An 8,127-nucleotide genomic window follows, 5' to 3' on the forward strand; every position below is an offset into this window, starting at 1 on the left:
AAAATTTATGCAACACAATTATTTTTATAATTATTATATAAAAATTAAAATTTATTTTGTATATAATTATTTTTTTTGACCTTTTCAAACCCACCTCCATAGGGGTCAGTGCACTGATAAGGAAAATAAACCATCTTCAATTTGATGGGCTCACAATGTATACAGATCCTGTCACATCCATGACTCACCATAGATGTTGGTGCAAAAATCTGCTTGCGCCGGAGAAGCTGGAGTCGAGGAAGTTGCGGTCGCCGTCGGGACCTGCAAAGGAAGTTTAAACTGGAGGTGGGATTGCTCTGGCAAGACCCTGCGACGCTCAAGTCAGTTCTCTGCCTCAACAGGAATAGAGTGCTCGAACGGAGAATTTAGCAGAGTTTTTAGATGAAAGATGAGAGCTTATCGAATAACGTATCTGGAGCCCCCTTTTATAGGCGGAGGGGGCAGTAGCCTGATAGCGACATCTGTAACCGTCTGGCAGTGGGCTGCCCAGGATCAGGTGGAGTTTGCTGCGAAGAGTAGTGGAGTGGACCCGTGGCTATCACCGGGGTGTGCCACGTAGAGTCTGCCGTGGGGAGTAGAGCGGCGTCTATTGTCGTGACTTGCCAGCGGATGGGAGAATCGTACGGTATCCATCGCAGGAAGTGGAGCAGGATCGTGACCGTTATTGTGGCCTGCCAGGGAGTAGTGGAGCTGCGCGAGATCCGTCGTAGGAAGTGGAGCAGTGCTGTGACCGTTACTGCGGCCTGTCAGGGAGTGATGGAGCTGCGCGGAATCCGCCGCAGGAAGTGGAGCAGGATCGTGGCCGTTATTGTGGCCTGCCTGGGAGTGCAGATCCGTCGGCTGAAGTTCGACAGCGGTCGGAGCTGATGACGGAGTCTGGCTCCCGTAGGAGTCCGGGCGGAGTCCTCCTCGCGGTTGGAGTCGTGGGCGGGGCCCGGCTCCCGTGGGAGTCCGGGCGGAGTCCTCTCAGAGTTGAAGTCACGGGCAGAGCCCGGCTCCCGTAGGAGTCTGGGCGGAGTCCCCTGCAACTAAAGTCAGGTGCGAAGTCTGGCTCCCGTAGGAGTCCGGACGGATCTTACCGGCAGTCGAAGTTGGCGACGGAGCCCAGCTCCCGTAGGAGTCTGGGCGGAGTCCCCTGCAACTAAAGTCAGGTGCGAAGTCCGACTCCCGTAGGAGTCCGAACGGATCTTACCGGCAGTCGAAGTTGGCGACAGAGCCCGGCTCCCGTAGGAGTTCGGGCGGAGTCTACTTGCGGTTGAAGTTGTCGGCGGAGTCTGGCTCCCGTAGGAGTCCGGACGAAGTCTGTCTGCAGCCGTTGGAGCCGAGGATGAAGCCCGGCTCCCGTAGGAGTCCGAGCGGAGTCTTCCTGCAATTAAAGTTAAAGGCGAAGTCCGGCTCCCGTAGGAGTCCGGACAAGGCTTACCGGCAGTTGATGTCGAGGACGGAGCCCGGCTCCCGTAGGAGTTTGGGCGGAGTCTACTTGCAGTTGAAGTCGTCGGCAGAGTCCGGCTCCCGCAGGAGTCCGGACGAAGTCTGTCTGCAGCCGTTGGAGTCGAGGACGAAGCCCAGCTCCCGTAGGAGTCCGGGCGGAGTCTTCCTGCAATTAAAGTCAAAGGCGAAGTCTGGCTCCCGTAGGAGTCCGGACAAGGCTTACCGGCAGTTGATGTTGAGGATGGAGCCCGGCTCCCGTAGGAGTTCGGGCGGAGTCTACTTGCAGTTGAAGTCGTCGGCGGAGTCCGACTCCCGCAAGAGTCCGGACGAAGTCTGTCTGCAGCCGTTGGAGTCAAGGACGAAGCCCGGCTTCCGTAGGAGTTCGGGTGGAGTCTACTTACAGTTGAAGTCGTCGGCGGAGTCCGGCTCCCGCAGGAGTCCGGATGAAGTCTGTCTGCAGCCGTTGGAGTCGAGGACGAAGCCCGACTCCCATAGGAGTCCGGGCGGAGTCTTCCTGCAATTAAAGTCAAAGGCGAAGTCCGGCTCCCGTAGGAGTCCGGACAAGGCTTACCGGCAGTTGATGTTGAGGACGGAGCCCGGCTCCCGTAGGAGTTTGGGCGGAGTCTACTTGCAGTTGAAGTCGTCGGCGGAGTCCGGCTCCCGTAGGAGTCCGGACGAAGTCTATCTGCAGCTGTTGGAGTCGAGGACAAAGCCCGGCTCCCATAGGAGTCCGGGCGGAGTCTTCCTGCAATTAAAGTCAAAGACGAAGTCTGGCTCCCGTAGGAGTCCGGACAAGGCTTACCGACAGTTGATGTTGAGGACGGAGCCCGGCTCCCGTAGGAGTTCGGGCGGAGTCTACTTGCGGTTGAAGTTGTCGGTGGAGTCCGGCTCCCGTAGGAGTTCGGACGAATCTTACCGACGGTTGACGTTGGCAACGAAGCCCGGCTCCCGTAGGAGTCTGGGCGAAGTCCCCCTTGGGGTCGGAGTCGTAGGCGGAGCCCGGTTCCTGTAGGAGTCCGGGCAGAGTCTTCCTGGAATTGATTCTGCTGAGGACTTCAGCTGTGGGTATTTTATACCCAACACCAGTCCCCCTACTTCCGAGTTTGAATTTCGAACGAAGGAAGTACAGAGAGATGGGCACAGCCGAAACCGTCCCCTCGAATCCTTCGCACTGCTACCCCCAGATATTTTGGCATTAAATGTGCGCGTGCTGGAGTCTTTTCAGATCGGGGCGATACGAAGGGACCCTTCGAAATTCTCGCCGGTACACTGGCCCAGGTACGGTGCCATAATGGCCCTGCTGATCCATCAGCCGCTTTTAGCCGCCTGCCAGGGGGAGTGGGACACGTGCCGGGTGTGGACTGGCTTGGGGGGATTCGTGATCATTATGGCGTTGGATCCCAGGGTCTATTTAAACCCGTCCTCCCACCTTTAGGTGCCCTATTCCATTCCAGAGTTTCTATCAGTGTCTGCCTTCTCTTCGAGAGCCCTGTTTCAGTGGGCATCTTCTCGAGCCGTAGGTGTCTTCCAAATCGTCCCTGTCTTCGTCCCTCTGGTCCCTCAGAGCGATATAGGTTAGTTCCAGCACCTTCAACCTTCTTCCCACCACCTAGGGACTTCTTCTCTGTCATTATTTTTTTGCATCCCTCCGAGTTAGTTTTCTGTGGCCTCTCGTCCCCCATCCCGTCCGCTTTCTTAGGGACCTTTAGAGCCCTCCTTCGAAACTACTCGAAATGTCGTCCGGCTCTTCCGCTCCCTGCAGTTCCGGGAGCTCTTCCACCTCAAATCCCCAGGTCCCCTGCTCTGTAGATGAACCTGCATCTGGGGCTGGGCTCCGCCCGATTTTTGCACCGGGCGCCATTCCATGTTCCCTGACCTCGGAGGAACTCCTTCTGATAAGGGTTCAGTATGGAGTTCCTCCGGAGTACGACCTGGAGCTGCCTGGCCCTTCTGACCGGGCTAGCACTCCCCCATCTGGTCATTTTTGTCTGTACCAGGAAGCGTTCCGTGCCGGACTCCGGCTTCCGCTTCCCTCTTTTGTTGTTGCCCTCTTCCGCTTCTTAGACATCTCCTTGGCTTCCGTGGCCCCAAATTTTTTTAGGTTTTTGATAGGATTTCTCTCCCTTTGCCACGTAGTCGAGGTCCAACCGTCCCTCTCCCTGTTTAGGCACTTCTACACTTTTAAGCGCCATCCTTCGGCGAAAGACTGGTGGTACTTCTCCCCCCAGTTCGGCAAGAAGGGGTTGCTGAAAGGCGCCCCTTCTTCAATCCACAATTGGAAGGGGAAATATCTCTTCGTCCACTGCCCGACCTTGAGACTGGACCTGCCCCCTTGGGGCTCTCTGAGGGATTCTGTCCGTCGGGCCCCCAGCCTGGGGGAGGATGACCTCCAGGCTGCCCGGAAGCTTCTAGCTTACTCCGCTCCTTCCCTTCCCAACCTTCTGAGGAAGCAATTTCTTTTCAACATCGGCCTGAGTCCCCAGGATCCAGTGAGTATTCATCTTTTACCTTATCTTCTCTTTTCATGCCTTTCTCCTTTTCTTTTCTCTTTTTACCTCTTCTTCCTTCTCTCTCTTTTTCCCCTCCGTTTCTTTCTTTCTTTCTTCCCCTTCCTTCTCTTTCTTCTTTCTTTCTTTTCTTTTTTTTTTTTTGACTCTTGATTGATTGGTTTGCTTCTTTTTCTTCTTTCCTTTTCTCTCTCTCTTTTTCTCTTTTTTTTTCCTTTTTTTTCTTTTTTCTTTTTTTTTTTTTAGGAATGGACGCCGAAGCAGCGCGGATGCTTGCCAGGGGCCTTAGGACCCACAAGAGAAAGGGTGCTGCGACCTCCGGATCGGCGAAGAGGGCCAGGGCGGAGGAGTCGAGCTTAGCTGCACCCGTCCAGGTGGCCCCGGCCATCGACATTCCCTCGGATGCCGAGCCAACGGCTCCCCGGGCCTCCTCGAGGAGTCCGCCGATTGGGGCCCCCATTTCGGGGGTCCGCCCCATGGAGGCGCCCATAGTCGAGAGGAAAAGAAAGAAATCGGTGGCCCGCAGGGTGAGTAGCCGCCGAACTGTTGCGGACGAGTCCCTCTGCTCCGAAGAGGGGTCGGAGAATCCCTTCAATGATAGGGACTTGATCAGGCGGTTGATCGACGGTTGCATTCTACCTGACGTCGTTGAGAGGATCGACCGCGCTGATCCTGAGCAGTGGGCCTGGGACTCTTTGGGGTCCTTCCTTGAGGTAAGCGAATCTTCATTTTCATGGCTATTCGGCCTTTGTTCTAATTCCCTAGCCGCCCTTGCAGATTGGGCACCAGCTCCTCGCCTATATCGAGGCGGCGAGCCGTGCGAGGAGGGACGTCCTCCAGGTGGAAGAACGCTGTCAGGTCGAGGTTGCTCGCCTCCAAGCAAAGACGGTCGAAGTAGTCGCCCTCCAGGAGGCCCTGGAAAGAGAGAAACGAGCCCAGGAGGAGGAGAGGCAGACCTTGGAGGAATCGACGAGAAAGGCGGAGGCCGAGGTCGCCAACTTGATCGAGCAAACTTCTATCCTGGTCTCGGAGTTCAGAGTCCTTGCGGTAGAGGAATTCAAGGCCTCCGCGGAGATGAGGGACCTGAAGGTCCAATTTGGCCAGGAAGCGTTCATAAAGGGGTTCGAGCTCTGCCAAGAGAAGGTGGCCAGAAAATTTTCAGAGCTCGACCTCAGCTTCCTAGGCGAGGAGTCTGAAGATGAGACCGGTCCCTCGCCAGGCGCCGCTGCTGTCGCAGCCCCCTTGCCGGGGACACCGAGTTCTCCACCCCCCGCCCCCGAGGTCTGAGACCTCCGATCTTGTACCTTTATTTCGTCGTAATTTTTCTTTTCTGTTTGTCTTCAAAAATCATCCAATCAATAAAGTTGAATTTCTTGTTGCGGACGGCTTCTCCTCCCCCCCTCCTTCTCTCTGTTCTCCTTCCTGCAATGAGTCGTGCTTTGACGCTTTTGCCTTCCGATGGCAGTGTCCTGCAGAAGCACTCCCCCTGCCCCTGGGGGTCCCGCTGAAATTGACGATCCAGCGGCTGAAGAAGGAAGTCCTTCACCTGACAAAGAAGTTAAAGAAGATGGAAGGTGAGCTCCGCAGATTGAGAGAAGGTCATTCTGAAGCCACCGCTGAGGCCACCCACTTTCGGAATCTCCACGTGAAGGGGATCATGGAGTATAGCCGTAGGAAGGCGGACTTCGCGAAGGAACTTGAGGAATGCAAGAAGAGCGCCAGCGACCGAATTTGGGCCCAGGCCGCCAGGATCAGCGCCCTCAAGGTGGAACTGTCAGCTGCGAAGGGGAAGATCGGCCAGCTGAAAGGAAATTCATCCTGGCTCTTGGCCCGGGTCGACGGTGACCAAGAGTGGTCGAAGAAGGTCTCCGACCTTCAGCGGCAACTTCAGGACGCCGAGGTGAGCCACGACATGCATCGGGCTAGCTGGCGCAGGCAGGTGGAAGAATATAAAGGGAGGTTCAGGGCGGCGGCCGACGAAGTCGTCCGTCTCCAGAGGCAGCTGGCCAGCAGGGCACAGCTTACTTCCGCCCAAGATTCTGATGAGCTCCAAGCCCTAAGAGGCATCGTTGAGGGGATTTCTGTCTCCCTCGGGGAAAAGATGGCTGAGCTGCAACAACTGAAGATCCAACTGGCATACGAGCAGTGGGTCATCACGGACGCGGAGGCGGAATCCGAGGTCTTGAGGAAGAGGCGTCGAGAGACGGAGGCCGAGAGCCAGCGACTTCGTCGGGCGCTCCAGGACGTGCTGCAGAAAAGGAAAGAGCTGGAAGAGGAAATTGAGAATTTAAGGCAGTCCTGATTAAGGGATGGAGTAGATAATTCTAGGTCGGAGGGAGCAGGGCCTCCTTAGAGCTCTTTTCATCTTTCTGTCTTTTCATGTATTTACTTCCCTTTTTGTCGTTTTGCCTTTCTTTCCTTGGCCTTCCGGGCTTTGTAGCGTGTATATCGGAAATGGAATAAAAAGGGTGTTTTGTGTTACCTCGTCCGCACGTTGCACTAAATTGCCGTCCGTCGAACTTTTCTTGTCGTTTGACCTGTCTGATGTAGACGTCGTTGGGGGGGCACCCGGTCGTCGATGCATTAGCTCGCCTTTCTCGTCGTACATGGCCGCAAGCCCGAGCTTGGCCGTCCGGGCTCTGCATTACTTCGGGGATGTCGTTGTCTTCCTAACCGGTGTCGAAAGTCTTTTTAGAGACCGGGGGTGTTCGGTAGGAACTCCCTGTTTCGGTTGGGACGAAGTCCTTTAGGTCTTTTGGTGCGGTTCATCTTTCATCTGTTCCCGTCGTAGTTCGTCATCCTTCCTTTTTAATTTTCCTCCTCTTCTCAGAGTGAGGGCCCTCCCCCCGCTTTTCGCGGGGTTGCATAGAAGCGAGGAGGTGCCGCTGAGGGGCTTTTTCCTTTCATCCGATCTTGCTGGGCGGTCGGGTTTCGCCACCATCAGCCCTTGCTGCAGAAGTCGTGGGTGGAGCCCGGCTCCCATAGGAGTCCGGGTGGAGTCTTCCTTGGCATCGTGGACGGAGCCCGGCTCCCGTAGGAGTCCGGATGGAGTCTTCCTTGGCGTCGTGGATGGAGCCCGGCTCCCGTAGGAGTCCGGGAAGAGTCTTCCTTGACGATGTGGATGGAGCCCGGCTCCCGTAGGAGTCCGGGTGGAGTCTTCCTTGGCGTCGTGGATGGAGCCCGACTCCCGTAGGAGTCCGAGTGGAGTCTTCCTTGGCGTCGTGGATGGAGCCCGGCTCCCGTAGGAGTCCGGGAGGAGTCTTCCTTGGCGACGTGGACGGAGTCCGGCTCCCGTAGGAGTCCGGGTGGAGTCTTCCTTGGCGTCGTGGACGGAGCCCGGCTCCCGTAGGAGTCCGGGCCTTCCACTTTGCTCAAGCCAGGGCGAGGTTCTCCTCCCGTTCCCGGCTTGGCTGTGGGGGCGCGTTAGGGCGCTGTAAGGCCTCTCCCCCCATCCGGTCTAAAAGAATCGGGCCTTTGACTTTGCTCATGTCAGGACGAGGTTCTCCTCCTGTTCTTGATATGGCTGTGGGGGCATATTAGGGCGCTGTAAGGCCTCTCCCCCCATCCGGTCTAAAAGAACCGGGCCTTCGACTTTGCTCATGTCAGGATGAGGTTCTCCTCCTGTTCCTGACATGGCTATGGGGGCACATTAGGGCGCTGTAAGGCCTCTCCCCCCATCCGGTCTAAAAGAACCGGGCCTTTGACTTTGCTCATGTCAGGATGAGGTTCTCCTCCTGTTCCTGACATGGCTGTGGGGGCATATTAGGGTGCTGTAAGGCCTCTCCCTCCATCCGATCTAAAAGAATCGGGCCTTCGACTTTGCTCATGTCAGGACGAGGTTCTCCTCCTGTTCCTGACATGGCTGTGGGGGCACATTAGGGCGCTGTAAGGCCTCTCCCCCAATCCGATTTCGAGATAGTCAGACTTTCATTTTAGGTATGTTAGGACGGGGTTCTCCCCCGTTCCTAACATAACTTTGTTTCAAGCGTTTGGAGGGGTCATATCCAGTCGTAATAAATCCACGTCAGATGGGAAGAGTACGTCAAGTAGAAAAAAATTTAGATTCAAGGTGAAATCGTAAGTGATACATTTACAGATTTTTCGAGTCCCACGGTCGCGGGTGGTCCGCTCCTCCTTGAGGCCCTCTGGTGATGGAGTCGATGGTCCCGATGGGAGGCCGGTCCCCGGG

This window comes from Elaeis guineensis, chromosome 13 (assembly GCF_000442705.2).
Source record: "Elaeis guineensis isolate ETL-2024a chromosome 13, EG11, whole genome shotgun sequence".
NCBI classification, from domain to species: domain Eukaryota; kingdom Viridiplantae; phylum Streptophyta; class Magnoliopsida; order Arecales; family Arecaceae; genus Elaeis; species Elaeis guineensis.